Genomic DNA, 20,076 nt, shown 5'->3' on the forward strand with positions numbered 1-20,076 from the left:
CCTTACCAGAGCCTTATACAGCCTCAACAGTACATCCATGCTCTTGTATTCTTGCCCTCTTGACATGAATGCTAACATTACATTTGTCTTCCTAATTGCCAACTGAACCTGCATGTTAACCTTAAGAAAATCCTGAAATAGGACTTCAAAGTTCCTTTGTGCTTCTGATTTCGGAAGCCTTTCCCAAATTAGAAAATAGTCTATGCCTCTATTCTTCCTGCCAAAGTGCACAACCTCACATTTTTCCACATTGTATTCCATCTGCCATTTTTTTGCCCACTCTCCTAACCTGACCAGGTTCTTCTGCAGCTTCTCTGCTTCCTCAATACAACCTGTCCCTCTACATATCGTTGTAACATCTGCAAACTTAGCAACAATGCCCTCAGTTCCTTCTTCAAGATTATTAAAGTATATCATGAATAGCGGCCTCTCCACCCTGTGCCCTGGCGTGGCGGGGGGGCCTGTTGGAATACTTGACCCTTGAGAAGGTTAAGTTCGAACTGAGGGGAAGCTCGGAGGGGTTCTACAAGTCATGGGCACTATTTATTATGCACTTTCAAGAACTGGATAACATCGAACATTAGTTGAGGGGGGGGGGGTGGGGGGGTCGGGTGCGGGGGGAGGGGGGCTGTATATGTTGAAGATGGCTATGGGTAATCCCTAATTCCTTTTTCTTTGTCATTTGTTTATGTTAACATGCGGGCTGATGTCTGGGAATGGTGGGAGGATGGGATCGTAGTTACTGTTATGGGGTTTGAGATATTTGTTGTTGGTTATTGATTGTTGTTGGATGTAAATTCGGGAGAAAAATTGTGAAAAAGGAGGAGAATAAAAATATTTTTAGAAAAAAGTATATCATGAATAGCTGTGGTCCCAACACTGACCCCCTACGGAACACCACTAGTCACCGGCTGCCAACCTGAAAAGGACCCCTTTATCCTCACCCTCTGCCTTCTGCCAGTCAGCTAGTCCTCTATCCATGCCAGTACCTTGCCCCTAACATCATAGCTATTATCTTATTTGGCAGCCTCCTGTATGGCACCTTGTCAAAGGCCTTTTGGAAATCCAAATAGATCACGTAGAGGGTTATGCTGATACGATTAGCTGAGGAAGGATGGGAAGAGACTTGAGGAGAGCATAAACGTTGGCATGATCACATTAGGTTGGGAATGATGATGGTGGCGTTGTGATAGTATCACTGGACTCGTAATCCAGGGTGATCCTCTGGGGGTCAGGATTCAAATTCCACAGTGGCTAATGAAACTGATTTATGTAGAAACCTATCTGGTTCACAAAAGTCCTTCAGAGAAGGAAATCTGCCATCCTTACCTGATCTGGCCTGTCTGTGATTCCAGATCCACATTAACGTGGTTGACTCTGAAGTGGCCGAGCAAGCTATTCAGTTCAAGGGAAATTCAGGATGGGCAATAAATACTGGCCAAGCCAGCGACACCCACATTGCATAAATGAATTGTAAAGTGGACTATTTTTGTATTTTGTACTCCATGTAAATTTATACAGTTCCTTGATTAATGTCAGCCGTGGCTAAGTGAATCAGGGAATCTCCCTGCTGTGAGTGTTTAAGAACAGTAAGAAGTCTTACAACACCAGGTTAAAGTCCAACAGGTTTGTTTCAAACACGAGCTTTCGGAGCACGGCTCCTTCTTCAGGTGAAGAAGGAGCCGTGCTCCGAAACCTCGTGTTTGAAACAAACCTGTTGGACTTTAACCTGGTGTTGTAAGACTTCTTACTGTGCTCACCCCAGTCCAACGCCGGCATCTCCACATCAGTGTTTAAGAAATCTGCCTTAAAGGGACAGGCCATGTCAAACTCAGCTCTGACTTTGGAACTAAACATTACAATTACAACCAAACTACTGCTGATAAATCTCATGGAGATCGGCTAACTTGTTTTATGACTTAAATTCACCTTTGTTAATGAACTTTGGTTCCATGGCTGTGCCACAATAGTTTAGCACAGTTTTTTGGTGACAGCTCCTGATTCACCTTGGATGAAGGGAACATTCTCAAATATAAAAGAAAACAAATAGGAAGCGCTGGAATGGTGAGATAGAATTGGGAAGCAGCACAAATACCCAGCAGGGTGATTACCATCGGAAAGAGAAATGGAGCAAACAGTCATCCCTGACAAAGGATCACACATAAATCGTTAGCCAGCTTTCCTCTTTCAGATGTTGGCAGATGTTAGAGGATCGGTTCTTATTTATAATTTACTCCTCAAATCAATACGGCTCGTGAACATTGAAAATCAGGTGTCATAGATTTATTAAGTCTGCAGTACCTGCAGTAGTGCTTAAGCATAGACTTAAAAGATAGGATTTAAAAACTGAGCCTGACAATTTTTGTTGTGTTCAATTATGTCACAGTTCCAAATTCGGTAGACAAGTTGATCGGACCTCACTGATGCCTGGATGTCTGCACAAACCTTCACTTTTTCTATCTTTCTCCTACCCCCCTCTATGTGACAATCCACCCATTACTGCATTTTCTGATGCAGCAAACAGTAAATGACCATCCCATGTAAGGTGAATTTCAATTAGCTGGTCCCTCATCAATAGTTTTAGTTTCCATGCTTAATGAGTTATTTTTCCGTTGTGTTAACGAGACCCCTTACTTGGTTATCTTGTCAATAGTTTCACGCTTGTTGCATATAATTGCTGTTCTACTAAGCAAAACCTTTAATTATAAGTTTGTCTTTGATACAGTGCCATTCTATACTAGTCAATGGCTTGCTGCTGTAGAAATCCAACTGAAATAGGCTCATGCATACCCAGATGTTATCCTTTGCCGAACTATCTGCTTTTCTTTCACATATCAATCGACGTAAGTTCTCTGGCATATATGAATCATTATAGAAAATGGCTCAAAGCGTCAGGGACCGAGATTGAATTCCGGCCTTGGGTGACTGTGTGGAGTTTGCACTTACTGCACATGCCTGCATGGGTTTCCTCCGGGTGGCTTTGGTTTTCTCCCACCGCCCAATGATTTGCAGATTAGGTGGATTTGCCGTGCTAAATTGCCCCTTTGTGTCCAAAGATGTGCAGATTAGTTGGGATGATGGGGATAGGACGGGTGAGTGGGCCTAGGTATGGTGCTCATTCAGAGGGTTGGTGCAGAATTGTTGGGCCGAATGACCACCCTTCTGCACTGTAGGAATTCTATGGTTCTTTGGTTCTAAGGGAAAAACTGACCATTACTTTAAGGTTAGCCTTGGTTTAGCAGCTCAGTGCTTCTAAATTAATTAAGGTTAATATTGCTAACATGGAGAATTCGACAGCATGAGGAGGCTTCGGGGAAGTTTGATTACTTTTTTTTCCTGCGCTCTGCATTTTCACCATCTTGTATTTTATTTCCTGGATTGAGAAAAGATAAATGCTGTCTTGAAGTGAGGAGCAGTTTGGCCCTCAGTTGGGTGGCTGGGGTTTCAGGCCCAACTTTGTTTCAAGCTACAAAATCAAGAGTGACACTTCATTGCAGTCACGAGAGAAATGTACATTGTCAGACGTGTTGACTATGGGAGGAAATGCTAAATCAAGGCCAGGTTTGGGCTATTTGATCAGCTGCGGGGATTTACTGAACACGAACGACAAGAAATACATTTTCAACTTGTGTGAGTTTAGTTTTATAATTCTCTCTCGGGATCTGGGCATGAGCGGTAAGGCCAGCATTTATTTCCCATTCCGAAATGCCCGACTGACTTACAACTGAATGGTTTGCCCGATCAATTCAGAGGGCAGGGAAGAATGAACGACCTTCCCCTGACACAGGAATCACGTGTCGGCCAAATTGGGTAAGGTTGCACGAACATGCAAATATGGAACAGGGTAAGTTACTGGGCCCCTCACACCTGTTGCAAAATTCAATAAGATCACGATTGATCCGGCTGACACAACAATTCCACTTTCCCGCCGACCCCAGATAATTATTCACCACCTTATTTATTAAGAATCCACTGAACTCCATCTTGAAAATATTCAAAGACTGCTTCCCCCACCTTTTGAGGCTGTGAGTTCCAAAGATCCATGACCCTCTGGGAGAAAAACATTCCCCTCGTCTCTGCCTTAATTGGGCAGTGCTTTACTACACAATGAGCTCTGGCAAAACCCCGCAGGATCTGATATGTTTCAATCCAGTCGCCTCTTACTCTTCGAACTTCAACTCTGAAGAAGTGACATGGACTCAAAACATTAATTCAGTTTCTCTCTCTCTAAAGATGCTGCCAGATCTATTGAGTTTTTCCCGCATTTTCTGTTTCATTTCAGATTTTCAGCATTCGCAGTATTTTCCCTTCATTCCAATGGATACAAGCCTAGCCTGTCCAGCCATTCCCCATACAACAACCCACCCATTCCAAGTATTAACCAAGTAAACCTTCTCTGAATGACCTCAAACACATTTACATCTTTCCTTAAATAACAAGACCAATACTGTACACAGTACTCCCGCATCGACAGGAGGATGAAAATGGGCCATTTGAACCATTTTGCATCCAATTAATAGGCGAGAGAGTCTTTCTCCATGCCTTCATGATGGTCTGCTCCTATCAGAAGGGATTTACGCCTGTGCAAGAATTTGAAAGCATGGCTCTGGTGCAGGGTGCACCCCCAAAGTCCCATCGGAAGGCTGTCGCGCAGTGATATTGTCGTTGGACTAGAAACCAGAGATCCAAAGTTATTCTCTGGGACCTGGGTTTGAATCCCACCATAACAGATGGTGAAATTTGAATTCAATAAAAATCTGGAATTAAAAGTCTAAAAAGGAGACCATGAACCCATTGTCGATTGTCGTAAAAACACAACGGGTTCACTAATGTCCTTTAGGGAAGGAGATCTGTCATCCTTACCTGATCTGGCCTACATGTGACTCAAGATCCTTAACAATATGATTGATTCTTAAATGCCCTCAGGGATGGGCAATAAATGTTGGCTCAGCCAGCGACGCCCACATCCCATGGACGTATAAAAAAAATGATTAACGTCCAAAAACCACAACCATCTTTGTGCTCCAACCAGCGGAAGGTTTCCCCCTGATTTCCATTGACCCCAGTTTTTCCAGGGCTCCTTTATGCCTTACTCGATCAACTGCTGCCTTGATGTCAAGGGCAGTCACTCTCACCTCACCTCTGGAGTCCAGCTCTTTTGTCCTTGTTTGAACCAAGGCTGTGATGAGGTTAGAAACTGAGTGACCTCAGAAAAACCCTTACTGAGTGTCAGTGAGCAGTGACATGACCTTCCCTGCACAAAACAATGCTGCCTATCACTGTTAAGTCTATTTTCTTGGCCGTGTCGGGCCGTCACAAAAGTCGGCCGTTTTCACGGCCGACTTCGCTATTTTCCGCGGGTGCGGAGAATCGCGCCCCATATATTTCAAATGCCACATGTATAAAGTTAACAACAAGGTTTTACTTGCTTATCTTGGTGCAGAGTCCTTGGAGAGAGAAACGTCTTTTAGGACCAAGCTGAAAACACTCAGCTCAGCTTAGAACCCTGGAAGCAACTGATTTTTCCAGGCAGAACTGACCCCTTCCATTCACTGGACCAGCGGCACTCAAAGCAACCCTGTCATGGCAAACTTAATTTTGTCCAGGGAGAGGAAGCCTGCTATGTCTGAAAGCCAGGTCTCCGATTTTGGGGGCTTTGAATCCCTCCACATCAGCAATATACGCCTCTGGGCTACCAGGGAAGCAAAGGCCAGCACATGTGCTTCTTTCTCCTTCTGGATTCCCGGGTCCTGCGATACCCCAAAAATCTCCACTCTGGACTCATTGCCACCCTCGTATTTAATACCATGGACATGGTGTCGGCAAACACCTGTCAAAATCCCCTCAGTTTTGGACATGCCCAGAACATGTGGAAATGGTTCGCTGGCCTCCCCGCACACTTCGCACACCTGTCGTCCACCCCAAAGAATCTTCTCATCCGGGCCACCGTCATGTGAGCCCGGTGAACAACCTTAAACTGGATCAGGCTGAGCAGGGCACATGTTGTGGATGCGTTGACCCTACTCAGCACGTCTGCCCAAAGGACCTCCTCCATCTCTCCCCCCCAGCTCCTCCTCCCACTTACGCTTCAGCTCGGTCTGCGTCTCCTCCGAACCCATAAGCTCTTTATATATGTCCGAGACACTCCCCTTCCCTATCCATCCTCGAGAGACCACCCTGTCCTGAATCCCCCTTAACGGTAGGAGTGGGAAGGTTGGTACCTGCCTCCACAAAAATTCTCGCACCTGTAAATACCGGAGATCATTCCCTCCAGCCAGTGCAAACTTCTCTTCCAGCGCCCTCATACTCGTGAAGCTACTTTCCAAGACCAAGTCCCCCATCCTCTCTATCCCCGCTCTCCGCCAAATACGGAACCCCCCATCCATCCTCCCCGGGGCAAACCTATGATTGTCGCAGATTGGGGACCACACTGATATGTCCCCTCTGCTCCCACATGCCTCCTCCACTGCCCCAGACTCTCAGAGCCGCCTCCATCACTGGATTGGTGGAGTACCGCGCCGGCGGGAACAGCAGTGGTGCCGTCACCAGTGCCCCTAAACTTATGCTCCTCACCATGGCTATGTTAGCCGCCCCGTAATAATTACTGAAATTCGGCAGCGCCAATCCACCATCTCCCCGATTCTGCTCGAGCATTGCCCTCTTCACCACACAAAGCCCACAATAATCTTATTAATCCGCTTAAAAAAGGACCGCGGGAGGAAGATGGGGAGGCACTGGAAAACGAAGAGAAACCTCGGGAGGACTGTCACTTTTACCTACCCGCCAGACACAACGGGAACGTGTCCCATCGCCGGAAATCTTCCTTCATCTCGTCCACCAACCAGGCCAGGTTCAATTTGTGTAGTCTGTCCTAATCCCTCGCCACTTGGATACTCAAGTACCTAAAACTGTCCCCTACCACTCTGAACGGCAGTTCCCCTAGTCGCCTCTCCTGACCTCTCGCCTGAATCACAAACAACTCGTGCTTCCCCATATTAAGCTTGTAACCCGAAAACCGGCCGAATTCCCCTAGGATTCCCATAATTTCCTTCATCCCCTCCATTGGGCCTGAGACGTACAGCAGCAAGTCATCCGCATACAATGAGACTCTGTGCTCCATGCACCTCCCCCCCCCACGCCCAAACCAACCCCTTCCATCCCCTTGAGGCCCTCAGAGCAATTGCCAGTGGCTCTATCGCCAGTGCAAACAGCAGTGGGGAGAGGGGACATCCCTGTCTCGTCCCAAGGTGAAGTCTGTTCTATTTTGGGTGATTATACTGTTGTGCACTTTGGTGGGATGGAAACATGCCTGTCTGGGTTTCGATGGGTGGTGCTTTTGTCCGTACACTAGCTCTCGGCGCCCGCTACAACTGCCTAACCCAGTCAACAAAGCCCCTCCCAAACCCAAACCGCTCCAGCACTCCCATAAGTAATTCCACTCGACCCGGTCGAATGCTTTTTCCAATCGCAACCACCACTTCACCTTCCCTGCCTTTCGGGGGCATCATAATCACATTGAGCAACCTTCTTACATTGGACCCCAGCTGCCTACCCTTAACAAACCCTGTCTGGTCCTCCCCTATAACATCCGGTACACAGTGCTTAATCCTAGAGGCCAGAATCTTGGCCAGGCGTTTGGCATCCACGTTTAACAAGGATATCGGCCTATAAGAACCGCACAGCTCCGGGTCCTTGTCCCTTTTCAAAATGAGCGAGAACATGGCCTGTGACATCGTCTGGGGTAAAACCTCTCTTTCCTTGGCAGTACCAGCCCCAATGTTCCGGAGAACTTTTTATAGAACTCGTCCGGCCCCGGGGCCTTCCCCGACTGCATGGCCTTTAAGCCCTCCACTATCTCCTCCAGCCCGAGTGGGGCCCCCAGCCATTCTACCAGCTCCCCATCCACCTTCGGGAAAGTCAGCCCATCCAAGAAGTACCTCATCCCCTCCGCCCACCAGGGGGTTTCGATCTATACAGCCTACTATAAAAGTCCCGAAAGGTTTTGCTCATCCCCTCCAAGTCCCCAACTAGGTTCCCATCCCCGTCAACCACTTTCCCAATTTCCCTAGCTGCCTCCCTCTTTCGGAGCTGCTGTGCAAGCATCCTACTGGCCTTTTCCCCATGCTCATAGAACACTCCCTTCATCTTCCTGAGCTGCTCCACTGCCCTACCTATAGTTATTAAACCAAATTCCGCCTGCAGCCTCTGGCGTTCCGTCAACAGCCCTACCTCTGGAGCCTCCGCATATCTCCTATCCAATCGTAGGATCTCTCTTACTAGTCGGTCCGTTTCTGCCCTTGCCGTCCTGCCCCTGTGAGCCCTGATCGAGATCAACTCCCTTCTCACCACCGCCTTCAGCGCTTCCCAGACCACCACTGCTGAGACCTCCCCGTGTCTTTTACCTGCAAGTCATTCAACATGCACTTCCTCAACTTCTCGCAGACCGCTTCGTCTGCCAACAGCCCCACATCCAATCTCCAGTATGGGTGCTGCTTGCCATCCATACTGAACTGCAGGTCCACCCAGTGTGGAGTATGGTCCGAGATCGTACTCGCTGAATAGCCCGTGTCCACCACCCCTGCCAACAGGGCCCTGCCCACAACAAAGAAATCTATCCGGGAGTACACCTTGTGAACGTGGGAAAAGAAAGAAAGTTCCTTGGCTCACGGCTGCCTAAATCTCCATGGATCCACCCCCCTATCTTCTCCATGAACCCTTTCAGCTCCTTTGCCATTGCTGGCACCTTGCCCGTTCTCAAACTTGACTGGTCCAGGCCTGGATCAATAACCGTGTTGAAATCTCCACCCATAATCAGCCTGTGCGAATCCAGGTCCGGAATCTTCCCCAGTACCCTCTTTATAAAATCCCCATCGTCCTAATTTGGCGGGTATATGTTGAACAGAACTACCTTCATCCACTGCAGCCTACCACTAACCATGATAAATCTCCCTCCTATATCCAAGACTATCCTCCCTGCCTCAAACGCCAGCCGCTTGTTGATCAAAATCACAGTCCCCCCTTGTCTTTGAGTCCAGCCCCGAGTGGAAAACCTGACGAACCCAGCTTTTCCTCAACCTGACCTGATCCACGACTTTAAGCTGTGTCTCCTGCAGCATCACCACGCCGGTCTTCAGTCCCCTCAGGTGCGCAAACACATGTGCCCTCTTTACCGGCCCATTTAGCCCCTGGACATTCCAGGTGACCAGCCTAGTTGGGGGGGGAGCAAAGTCCCCCCCCCCCCGCCAGTCAGCCATCCCCTTTCTTAGGCCCGCCTCTAACCCATGCGCCATGCCTCCTCTGGCCCGCCCCATGGCGGCTCCCACCCCCGACCGCCTCAGTGACCTTCCATTGAAGTTCTTCCCACGTCAGCAGGTCCCATCCCACCCTCCCCTCCAGCAACACTACTCTAAATCCCAACCCAACTAATAAACTAAGCATATACACACTCCCCACTGTGCTTCCGTGAGCTAGCTCACCCAGTTAGCTTGGTGACCCCGCCTCTGGCGCCAAGAAGTCTCCCACCCATTGTTCCCTCGCTCCCCTCCCCCCATTCCTGTAAACAAGTTCCCTCATCCAACAATCCCCAAACACCCCGCAGCAAGAAAACACAAAGAACAAAAGCACCACCCACCGAAACCCAGACAGGCACGTTTCCATCCCACCAAAGTGCACAACAGTATAATCACCCAAAATAAAACACAAAAGGAACGTTACCAACATCTACCTCCAAAACAAAAATACCGGAAAATCAATTCTCCCCCCCCCCCACTTCCCTCTCTCCGAAACAGATCTCCAAAAAGAAGGCAGATACAAAGCAATACAAGAAAACATAGCTAATTTTAACAACAGAAAGAAAAAAAACCCCGCCAACCGAAGCCCCACCAACATTCCAAGGGGGAGAGAAGAAACACAAATGAACAAAAACCCCACCAAAGAAAAACAGATAAAGAAAAAGGCCCCAATGTAGGCCAACATATTGTCACTGAGTCCAAAAGTTCTCAAGCTTCCACCAGTCCTTTTCTTTTTGCATAGTCCGACCAACGCCTCATCAGGCGCCTCAAAATAATGATGTTGGTCTTCGTGCGTAACCTGGGTACAAACTTCACCTGCTTCTTAAAGGAAATTGCCTTTACTTGATTGAAGCCTGCCCTCTTCCTCGCCACCTCCACGCTCAGGTCCTGGTATACCCGCAGGATGCAATTCTCCCACTTGCAACTCCGCGTGCACTTGGCCCACCGCAGAATACATTCTTTATCCAGGAACCTTTGGAATCTCACCACCATCGCCCTCGGAGGGTCCCCCGCCCGCGGCTTCCTGGCAAGCGCCCGATACGCCCTGTTCACCTCCAGCGGTCAGGGGAATGCCCCCTCCCACAGCAGCTTTTCGAACATACCCGCCACTTATGCTCCAGCATCTGCTCCCTCAGCTCCCTCATGAAGCCCGAAAATTCTTATATTCTGTCGGCGGGACCGATTCTCAAGGTCTTCCACCTTCTCCAAGAGCCTTTTCTGCTGTTCTTGAAGCATCCTCACCTCCAGCTCCACAGCTGTTTGGTGCTCCTCTTGTTCCAGCAGCGTCTTCGCCACCTTCTGAATCGCCGGGTCCTGGGCGTCCAGTCTGCTTTCCAGGCGACTCCTTGATTGGGCCTCGGCATTTCCGCTTCTGTCTGGTGAAACCATCCTGAATGGCCTGCATCACCTGGTCCGCTGCACGCTGCGCTGCCACCCCAGGGGTCCGTCCCTCCGCCATACTGTCTCCTGTTATAACTTCAACACCGCTCGCTACTGGCTTCTTGTTTCTGCCCTTTTGCACACTTCTGATCCTTTTTTCCATAACCCAATGCGAGGAAACAGTGCCCAGCTGCCTCAGCCAACAAATCTTCCAATTAAAACCGAAGAAAAGTCCGGGGGAAAGGTCCAAAAGTCCAACCAGAGAGTGAGCCACCAAATGTGCGACCTACTCCTCAATAGCTGCCCCGAAAGTGCCTGCTTTTAATATTTATGAGCAGAATACTTTCCCTTCAAAATCCCTGATGACCTCACTTTTAATCACATACTGTCTATAAACATTTTAAACTAGGTTTTAATAGTATTACTGCAAAAATACAACTGTAAAATATCTGAATATCTTACATTCATCACATCCCCCTTAACAAATAATCTAGCAATATGAAAAGATGGCTACATTTTCCAAAGCCTTATCAACCTTAGATGTTCCATTCTTCTCCCATTTCAAAGTAGTGATAGACCATCTGCAATTAGATTCTTTCTTCCTGCTACATGAATATTTTTTAAGTTAAATGGTTGTTGCAATGAACTCCATCTAAACAGTTTTGCATTCTGATCTTCAAACTTCTCCAGAAACTTAAAGCGATTATGGTCAGTATAAATAATTGTCTCGGATGAATCATGAGAAGCACAAATGTTTTGGTGCTGCAATGCCAACACCAAACCCAATCTTCATTTTTCTATTGTTGAATATTTCTTTTGATGTGTATTCAGTTTGCTTAACGAAACAACTAACAAGCCTTTTGATCCATTCAACATCTTTTTGTAATGGTACAGCACCGAGACCAATATCACACGCATCAATGGCCACCTTCAATTGCTTGTCATCATTTGGTGCCGCCAAAACTAGTGCTATGATCTACACAGTTTTCAAATTATCAAATGGCTCCTGATATTTTGACATCCACTGAAATTTCCTGTTCTTCTTCAAAAGTTCAATTAGTGGAGCAACCGCACTGCTAAAATCTGGCACTCATGCCCAGGAATCTCAGAATTTTTCTTCTCGTTGATGGTATGGGGAACTCCCCAATAGCTTTAATGTTCCATAGGGTCATCTGACCATGTTTTAGGACACCCTGAGCTAGCATGCAGTCAATTCCATCCCACCTCGACTCGGAGTTGCAATGCAGGTGAATTAACAAATAATTCTTATAAACGTGTCAGGATTTTGGCCCTAGACAGCTCCAAGGAGTTAGAGGCACAGATTTATAAGTAAAACATTTAAAAAACTGTTTATTTATAACAAGAAAAAAGACTAGTATGTAATGATAAAAATGGAACAATGGTCTGCTAATCTATTCCCACAACCCCGTTCCACTCTCCACCCAGGCACACACAGGACAGGCACAAGCGGCGGAATTCTCCCAAAGGTAGACAAACAGCCGACGCCGGAGTGAAACCCGGAGTGTTTCACTCCGGCGTCGGAGGCCGCTCCTCGCACCCTATTCCCCCCCCCCCCCACCCCCGCGTCAAAGCGGCACGCCGGGAATGACGCGGCCGTCATTTCCTCCGCTGCCCCGCAAGACATGGCGGCTTGATCTTGAGGGGCGGCGGAGGGAAAAGAGTGAATCTTTTAGAGTCGCCGGCCTGACGATCGGTGGGCACCGATCGCGGGCCAGACATCTCCTGAGCACGCCACTGGTGCTCGATCCTCCCTCCGCCCCCCCACAGGCCCCACAAACACCGGTTGCACGTTGTTCACACCGGCAGCGACCAGGTGTGATTGGCACCGGCGTGAACCGGGCGGGTTCAACAGTCCGCTCGGCCCATCCAGGCCGGAGAATCGCCGGTTGCTGTGAGAAACGGCGAGCGACGATTCTCCAAGCGGCCTGTCGAAAAACGCGACACGCCATTTTGGGGGGGTGGGAGAATCGCGGGGGGTGCCAGGGCGGCGTGGCATGATTCGCCCGGCCCTCACGCGATTCCCCCCCCCGGCGTGGGGAGCGGAGAATCGTGCCCAAGATAAAAATTGGGGGGAAGATTTTTTAAAAAGGGATTAAGAAGTATGGGATGATTATTTGCTGTCAACATAGCAGTCTTTGTAGCCAGTGATCTCCTAATAATGTTTCCAACCAGAAGCAGCAGGCAGAAAAAAGTTTTTTTCAAACTGCCTCATGCCTGAATCTCTTCACAGAGCTCAGGGTAACTGGAACTCTTCACGTGACCTGCCTTTCTTCCGGAAGGTTCCGAATGGCACCACCAATCGCAAGCGAAAACGAGTGATGCCACAGAATTCCAGACACATTAATTGGCTGCTTGCCAAATCCATCAAACTGACTTCAGAGAATTATGAACATCGCCCAGTCGACCACACGAACCTGCCTCCCATCCATAGAGTCCGTCTACACCTCCCTCTGCCTGGGGAAAGCGGGCAGCACAATCAAAGATCCCTCCCACCCGGCTTATTCACTCTTCCAACTTCTTCCATCGGGCAGGAGATACAGAAGTCTGAGAACACGCACGAACAGACTCAAAAACAGCTTCTTCCCCTCTGTTACTAAACTCCTAAATTACCCTCTTATGGACTGACCTCATTAACACTACACCCTGTATGCTTCACCCGATGCCGGTGCTTATGTAGTTACATTGTATACCTTGTATTGCCCTATTATGTATTTTCTTTTATTCCCTTTTCTTCCCATGTACTTAATGATCCGTTGAGCTGCTCGCAGAAAAATACTTTTCACTGTACCTCGGTACACGTGACAATAAACAAATCCAATCCAATCATGGGCTCTGCCACAGAGCATCAAGGGGAAGTCCTGTGCTATTTCAAATGGCAGCATAACAGACAAAGGATTTTGGCAGGATCCTTACAATGTCCAGACATATGGCCCAAGAATGTGACTTGAACTTTTGCAAATTGATGTTTAGTCATGTTTACCACCAAGCCAGCCTCTTGTAGAAAATCGAACAATTCCTTCACATGTTCCAAATGCTGCTTCCATGTTTGACTGAACACCACCAAATTGTCAATGTGCACTGCGCCATTCTTTGTCCAGAAATGACCTTACTGATTTGCTGTTGGAATGTTGTTTGTGCAATATACTAACAAGGGTACTTGCCAGCATCATTTTCCTCGGTCAATTTAATTTTGGTAATGAAATCTGCTTGTCCCACCTTTTCAATACAGCCTTCCAAACGAGGAATTGGATACAAATCTGACTTGGTTCCTGCATTGACTTTCCAGTAATCTACACAGAATTGTTGTTTTCCATCTGGTTTTGGAATCATCATAACAGGTGAGCTCCAATCACTGCAAATTACTTTAACGATACAATTCTTTAGCTTGCTTTCAATCTCCTTTTGAACCTGTGCCAACTTGAGTGGATTCACTCTATTTAGATGTTGCTTAATTGAATCAGAACTTCCTACATCTACAACATGTATTATTGCCCTTGTACTTCCTAATTTGTTCCCACATATAGCTCCATGTGATTGCAACAGCTATTTTAGATCATTCCAATATTTCTTTGGCAGTTAATTCAGTAATTTATTCCAATTTCTTAATACTTCCTCATCGTCCAATCTATTTTGAGGAATGTCAGATTCAGAATCCTTTGGATTTATCCCTACTCCCTGAATTATAACTACTAACACGACTATGTTCTATCTCCATCAAAATACCTTTTGTGCATATTAACATGCCACACACTAACTCAACTCTGTGAATTTTCCTTCCATTTGGTTTTCTTATCACATAATTCACCTCACTCAATTTCATTTCAATTTGAAAAGGCCAAATATCACTGGTAATAATACTGATACGTTCTCCCCACTAATAAAACTATGGGTTTTTGATTTCTTATCAGCCTTTGTTTTATCATATGTTGTGAATGCTTCCTAGCCAACTCACTAGCCCTATTTGTTCTCTCCCTAAAGTTTGACACATAGCCCAAAAGAGCAGTCTCAGAACTCTGACTTACCAGTTTCACAAAAAAACGATTTAAGTGGATCTCTTACTTCTTGACCAAAAATCAATTTGAACCAATAGCTGATTCATTAGGTGCTTTCCTAATTGCGAACAGTACAAATAGAATTCATTTATCAAAATCCTATAGATAATCCTGGCTATAAGCCCTACATATGCAGCCAGATTGTCCGTTCCTTTTTTAAAATAATTTTAGACTACTCAATTCATTTTTTCCAATTTAGGGGCAATTTAGTGTGGTCAATTTACCTATCCTGCACATCGTTTGGGTTATGGGAGCAAAACCCACGCAAACATGGGGAGTATGTGCAAATTCCACACAGGTAGTGACCCAGAGCCGGGATCGAACCTGGGACCTTGGCGCAGTGAGATAACAATGCTAACCAGTGTGTCATCGCGCTGTCCCTGGATTGTCTTCCTGAGACTAAGTGTTGAAGCTGGGGGAAAATTCATGGACTTCTATGACAGCGAAACTAGCACCGCACCTGGACCAATTCAAAGACCGTTGAGGGTCTAGCACCGGTCACGTGGAACACAACTGTTTCCAATGAAAAACAGTGTGTGATTTTCCAGGTCGGTGATTGACACTAGGAAGGCTGACAAGCTTCAGCCGCATTTACATAATTCGCACAATCACCCCAGCCAAGAAGATGGCACTGGTTGTGCTGGAGTGCGCCCATCCCGCTGATGGGTTGCCTATGGCCAGAAGGTACCTAGGAGGTGGCCTGGAGAACCTCCAAATAACCCATGGCACTAAGTTCACAGTGTGCAACTGCGTGGCTGCTTTGCAGGCGTTGGCAATGGTGCTCCGTACCCATCCCCCCCCCCCCCCCCCCCCATTTCAGCCCTGGCAGAAGCCCCATGGCCAATGGCACAACTGTTAGAAAAATATAGCAATTTTGGACACTTTCCGTACCGTACCCCTCTCCCTGCCTCAGCAGCCACAGCACCTGTTAAGATTTTTAAAAGCACAAGTGAACATCATCTTCAGAAATTCCCCCCGATAGAGGCAGAGAATCGCAAAGGCCCGTAACATATTGGGTCAGGCCCGCTAATATATGCAAACAGCTTTTCATGTAAATGCGGAGTGGAACGCATTGACGCTGCTGTCGAGGCATTGGAGAATTAATTTGGCGCGAATCTGGCGCCCACCACGATTTCGGCGTCGGAAACCGATTCTCCGCCCAATTGCCTTTCCTGATTTCGCCATCAGCCAAGGGGAATCCCGCCCATGGTCTTTAAAGTTTGGTGCTACCTTTCCAATGCTCCTTCTCATTCTTGGTGATATGAAGTTGATTTAAATAGCTTTTCCCCAAAGAAATCCATAACTGAATAACTTTGGCATAAAATTGGATCCCTGATCTGATTGAATTTCTTTTGTAGTCCGTATCTGATAATAAATTTGATCAACTCCAATATGTAATATTTCACAATGGAATGGCCTCTGAAAATCTAGTTGACACTTATATTATCGTCAATAAATACTGATTTCCACTTTTCCTTTTAGGGAGGGGTGCCGCACAATCTATTAAGACTCAAGTAAAATGCTCCACAAATACCGGAATGGTTATAGAGGGTGCTGGTTTGATTATTCCTTGAGATTTCCCTATTACCTGACAAGTGTGACATGTACGGCAATGTCGTGTTATGTACTCTGGGGTAACACACACCTGGACACGGCGGAATAGCTGCCGGAGAAGGGAAACATGCTCTTCAGGGGTCGTGGACCATATGATGATCTCGTGATGATGTCAAACGGCATGCGATCATAGCAGTATCTGCCAAACGGTGTGTTGAAGGTGCAGAGCCTTCTGCTGGACTCATCCAGCTGGATTTGCCAAAATCCATGTGGCGCATCTAACTTGGTGAAAAAGCGTGAGTGTGCCATCTCACCGGTGAGTTCCTCCCACTTCGGGATGGGGTAGTGCTCACGCATAACATTCTTATTGAGATCCTTGGGATCAATGCAGATGCGCAGGTCTCCCGAAGGCTTTCTAACACATACCATCGAGCTGACCCAGTCAGTCGGTTTGGTTACCATGGAAATGATGCCCTGTTGCTGAAGATCTTTGAGATGTGCCTCCAGGTGCTCCCTCAGCGGAGCCGGGTGTGGTGCGTGGACCACTGGCTTGGCATCAGGTTGGAGCAGAATCTTGTATCGATATGGCAGCGTACCCATCCCATCGAACACATCCGGATACTGAGCGAGGATATCGTCAATGCCAGCCTGAAGATCCACATTGGAGGATGTTGTTGTGTAAACCTGCTGCATGAGGTTCAGCTGCTTGCAGGCATGCTCGCCAAGTAGGGATGCCCTGTCTGGCTTGACAATTTCAAAACGTAACCGTGCATGGGTGCTCCGGGTGGAGACAAGTAGATGGCAGGATCCCAGTGCCGTGATGGCATTTCCATTTTAGTCGAGGAGGCTGCAGGGTGCTGAAAGGACCTTGGGGGGGGGCTTCTTGATGCGTTTGAAATCTGCCTTTGAGAGGAGGTTGGCAGAAGCACCTGTGTCCAGCTTAAACTGGATGGAGCAGTGGTTGACTGCATCACCGCACGTCATTCGTCCGCAGAATCCACAGCAAGGATGGATTGAATTTGCGATGAGTTGGATGTGGCATATTCACATTTGGTGATGATGCCCACACAGTAGGCGGAGTCCAGGCATTCTCCCTCTGGATCCGTTGTGCTGCCAGGATCAGAATCCTGTAATCATTGTTGCACACTCTGAACGTGGAATTGGGAGCGCTGGCCCCTGACTGGTGGTGCAGACCTGCACAAGGCTGCTTAGTGTCCAGGCTTCCCACAGTTTAAACATCACCTGCCTCTTGCAGGGCAGTTTCTTTCAGTGGCTGTTGCCGCAGTTTGAGCATACCATGACATCGGCTTCCTGACACTCTGCGCATCGCCGCACATCCGCAGTGCGGGTGTCGGCCGTTTTGTTATCCCATTCGCGTCGCGCATGCGTGGGGCTCTGGGAAGAGCGTGCGAAACGGCCATTTTCTTTAATGCTGAGGCGCTGCATCCGGGAGATTGCCTGCACACTCTGCCTCGTGGGAGGCAAATTTCTCATTTTCAGCCGCTTTGTACTGGGCATAGCGATTTTTGGCGTGCTCATGCACTGTGCATGTTTCAATCGCGACTGGCAGGGTTATATGTTTGATTTTCAGTAGCTGCTCTCTCAGAGGATCAGAATGAACTCCAAAAATGATTTGGTCTCTGATCATGGAGTCAGCAATATCACCAAAGTTGCAGGACAGCGCTAGCAGGCTGAGGTTAGTCAAGAAGGAGTTGAAACATTCATCTTTACATTGTAGACGCTGTTTGAATATGTAGCGCACGAAGATTTCATTGGTGTCCACTTCACAGTCACTGTCAAACTTGTCCAGGATGGTCTGAAACTTTGTCTTGCCCTGCAGTGAAGTGAAAAGAGTTGAAGAGTTTGATGGCTTGATCACCCGCTGTTGAGAGGAGAAGCGCGATCTTCCTTGGATCAGACACACCCACGAGGTCTGAAGCTTCGATGTACAGCAGAAACTTTTGCTTGAATGTCCGCCAGTTGGCACTGAGATTGCCGGAGGTCCTGAGCTGGTGAGGAGCCTGAATCTTCTCCATGGTGCCGGGAAACATTCGTTGGTCATCACGGAACGGACTGAGGTAAACCACCAAGATTAAACAGTCTCCTGGTAGCATGTCGTGTTATGTACTTTGGGATAACACAGGCTGCAACTGGATGCAGCTTCAACCAAAAGATACTCCAGACCTTGAAGTTAGTTCAATCTGATTTATTGAAACAGTAGCACAGTTAGCACAGTTCTCTGTGAGTTCGACTCTCTGCTAACCTAAGTGTGGTTATTCTGTCTGACTGAAACAGAGTAGCTCTTAGCCACGTGCTGGAGGTGTGAACTGTAAATACACCCTGACTCACTCTGTAGATGTTCATCAGTGGAAAGAGGCGGCATGTGAGTGCCTTGTGCCTTTTATAGTGAGATACCACCCCTGAGTGTCCATTGGTCATGTCCTGTTCTCTGTGTTCATTAGCTGCCTGTCTGTGCCTGTCTGTATATCATTATCTGCATGTCTGCATATCATGACAGGCAACATTCAACAACGTCTTTAAGCAGTCCAGGTCAATAAAAATGTTTTTATCTTGAGTTTTCCTTACTCCCATATCCCCCCCCCTATTGGAACCTCATAAATTAACCTCATTCCAGTAATAGAACTTGATGAACTTCTACCCATTTCTCATCTGCCTGAAAGTGGAAAGGTCTTCCCTTTTTCATTAATACATTATTTCTCTGGAACAGATTCAGATTAGATTTCTTTGCATGATTTCTGATACAACTCTGAATCCTTTTGTGGTAACTCTAACAGCTTTCCTGAACTAAAGATATCCACTTCATCCTCCACCTGCTCTTGTTCCTTATCAACGATCTGATCAAAGATTGTTTCTGATAACTGAACCACAGCCTTCCTCTCTTTACTGCTTGATTTCTCTTCCTCCTGTCTCAATCTCGGCCTTTGTGATCTTGTTACAACACAATCTGGAAACACCCCGTGAAATGCTTCTTGCAACACCCAAGTTGTTTGATGTTCCACAGGTTTTTTTAACCATAGTAGGCATTATCAGAACAGAAGAACATAAGAACTAGGCCATCTGGCTCCTCGAGCCTGCTCCACTATTTAATAAGATCATGGCTGATCTTTTTCTCAGGGATCAGTGCTGGGACCTTTGTTGTTTGTAGTACATATAAATGATTTGGAGGAAAATGTAACTTGTCTGATTAGTAAGTTTGCGGACGACACAAAGGTTGCTAGAATTACGGATAGCGATGAGGACTGTCAGAGGATACAGCAGGTTTGGGACTTGGGCGGAGAGATGGCAGATGGAGTTTAATCCGGACAAATGTGAGGTCATGCATTTTGGAAGGTCTAATACAGGTAAGGAATATGCAGTGAATGGTGGAACCCTCAAGTGTATTGACAGTCAGAGAGATCTAGGTGTACAGGTCCACAGGTCACTGAAACGGGTAACATGGGTGGTGAAGGTAGTCAAGAAGGCTTAAGCATGCTTGCCTTCATTGGCCGGGGCATTGAGTATAAAAATTGGCAAGTCATGTTGCAGCTGTATAGAACATTAGCTTGGCCACACTTGGAGTAGAGTGTTCAATTCTGGCTTGATGGAGGATGCAGAAGAGATTTACCAGGATGTGCCTGGTATGGAGGGCATGAGCAATGATGAGAGGTTGAATAAACTCGGTTTGTTCTCACTGGAACGACAGAGGTTGAGGAGCGACCTGATAGAGGTCGACAAAATTATGAGGGGCATAGACAGAGTGGATAGTCAGAGACTTTTGC

This window comes from Scyliorhinus canicula, chromosome 19 (assembly GCF_902713615.1).
Source record: "Scyliorhinus canicula chromosome 19, sScyCan1.1, whole genome shotgun sequence".
NCBI classification, from domain to species: domain Eukaryota; kingdom Metazoa; phylum Chordata; class Chondrichthyes; order Carcharhiniformes; family Scyliorhinidae; genus Scyliorhinus; species Scyliorhinus canicula.